Source organism: Gadus morhua, chromosome 4 (genome assembly GCF_902167405.1).
Source record: "Gadus morhua chromosome 4, gadMor3.0, whole genome shotgun sequence".
Taxonomy (NCBI): Eukaryota; Metazoa; Chordata; class Actinopteri; order Gadiformes; family Gadidae; genus Gadus; species Gadus morhua.
The window spans coordinates 10,531,593-10,534,092 of NC_044051.1; the positions used below are offsets into that span (position 1 = coordinate 10,531,593).

The 2,500-nt window shown below is 44.4% G+C and overlaps 1 protein-coding gene across 1 annotated transcript in view; it reads left to right on the forward strand.

Moving 5' to 3' along the window:
- LOC115543144 (metalloprotease TIKI1) overlaps positions 1–2,500 on the forward strand; it is a 32,764-nt gene that overhangs the window by 27,252 nt on the left and 3,012 nt on the right. The window lies entirely within an intron of this gene.

The window sequence follows — 2,500 nt, forward strand, 5'->3', positions numbered from 1 at the left end:
ACACACACACACACACACACACACACACACACACACACACACACACACACACACACACACAGAAACAGACACACACACATTTAGAGGCACACACACACACACACACACAGATAGTATCCAGCATATCTGTGATTGAAAGGCAGATCTTCAGTTAGCAGGAAATCATACTGAAATCACTTTTCTGAGGAGTACAGAGGAGTACTGCAGCTGTGGATGTGATGGATACTAAAATAGTTATCCTGCTCAAATATTCCATCACGCACCATTTCTCTCTCTCACTCTATCGCTGTCTCATCCTCATGGACTACCATTGTTTTCTTCTGGGGTACCTGATGTTAACAGATCATACGACGAAGGCTGTTGGCGTTCTAGAGTAAAAGAATACTTTGTCATGGTTCGACCTATCTGGCGTTTTCTAAATCCTTTCAGGGGCGGGCCAGGTAGCAATGTTTTGCTGAGTTAGAAGAGTTAGACACAGACTTCTTGTGAAACTTACTCTTACTGCTGGCGTTTAGGATTCAGCTTTCAATACGAGTTGACAGTAATTTCGCGAGACGGTAAAAGTATTTTTTGAAGAAATAAACCCATGAATAGAAAAAGAGTTGGAAGCGGATTTGTATACATTATGTGTGAGTTTCTTTCCACGGCCGTCGACAGGTCCGTTTATATACACGTAAAGCGAGAGGAAGCTAACGCGTTCCTGAACTAACAGAGGAGACCTTTGCTGTTTGTGTGTCTTCATGTCTGAAGAGTTGATACTCAGGGTGGTGATGTCCCGTCTTGTCTGTGTGTGTGTGTGTGTGTGTGTGTGTGTGTGGGTGTGTGTGTGTGTGTGTGTGTGTGTGTGTGTGTGTGTGTGTGTGTGTGTGTGTGTGTGTGTGTGTGTGTGTGTGTGTGTGTGTGTGTGTGTGAAAGTGTGTGTGTGTGTGTGTGTGTGTGTGTGTGTGTGTGTGTGTGTGTGTGTGTGTGTGTGTGTGTGTGTGTGTGTGTGTGTGTGTGTGTGACGGATAAAGGAAGGGGGGGAAGACATAGGGACCTAGTAGCCAAAAAAACATAGTAGTATGTGTGTTTGGTTCTGTCTTTCAGGATTCACACATGCACAAACACACACTGAAAGAAGATAGATGTGGACCTACTCGTGTGTTCAGGCGTGTTTGTGTGTATGCGTGTGTGTGTTTTTATCTCTCCGTGTGTTAAGTGAAAGCAAGAACAAAAGTAGATGTCTATGAATATATGTATGTGTCCAAGTGTGTGTGTGTGTCTCCCTGTTTTTCTCTGTGTGTGTGTGTGTGTGTGTGTGTGTGTGTGTGTGCGTGTGTGTGTGTGTGTGTGTGTGTGTGTGTGTGTGTGTGTGTGTGTGTGTGTGTGTGTGTGTGTGTGTGTGTGTGTGTGTGTGTGTGTCTGTGTCTGTGAGTGTCTCTCTGTCCTTCTGTGTGCGTGTCTCTCTGTCCTTCTGTGTGAGTGTCTCTCTGTCTTTCTGTGTGAATGTGTATGTGTGTGTGTGTGTGTGTGTGTGTACGTGCGTGCGTGTGTGCGGAACGCAGGGTCTTTGATGCGTGGGCCACACGCTGCTCATGTCACCCCTGATTTCCTTTCACCTCAGCGAGCTCACTGCACGCGCTGTGTGATACACTTCATACCCGCGTCGAGAGCCCTGAAAACTAAATCTAATCCACCCCCCCCCCCCCCACCACCAACCCCCCTCCTTTATTCTGAACTCGCTTCAAAGACTTGAGTCAACACGAAAAGAAAAAAAAGAAACACCCAAGTCATGCCAGAGAGTTCTTTGTCTCATGTCTCAGAGTATCATCAACGGCAAAACCCCAAAAAAAAAACAGCTCAGGGAATGAAAGCCAAGAGCAACGAGAGCCAAGATTTCTATGGCGGCGTAGCCAGAACTCGGGGCCAATCAATGCAAGCTAAATATTATTCGATGCAAGTGCTCTGCCACTGATGGATACATTCGGATTCTCGGCAAATTAACCCCTAAATGAAAGTTACATGTGCTTTCTATGATCTAGTCTTTTCATGATGGACTTTAGGGTTTTCATTTTCGCTATGAAGCAGTGATGCAGGTTCACTTGGAAGAGAAGCTATGTAGTACACTACGGCCTGCCTTAAAGACGCATTTGTTTTCCAGAACCTTATGCTGAGCTTCTTATGGCAAAAGAGATAGTTAAAGAATAGCAAAAACATTTTATAACTCTGTTGAAATCATCACAGCTCTATGGCTGTAAAAGCCATGATAGAGAATCCAGTTGTCTTTTAACATGATAAGTGCAGTTCACAGATTTTGGAGGTAAAATGTAATTTTCATGCAATGTGAAAATGAAAGTATGATTAAAGTTGATAAAGTTGGTTGCAATCTGCAACCTCCCCCCCAAATGCCAAACAGTGGGATTGATTGACTGCGTACCATTCTTAAAGAAATGTCGCATGCATAAATCGCTACAAATTGTAAAACTGGGACGGTTTTGGGGAAACGGGAAGGAAGTGACAT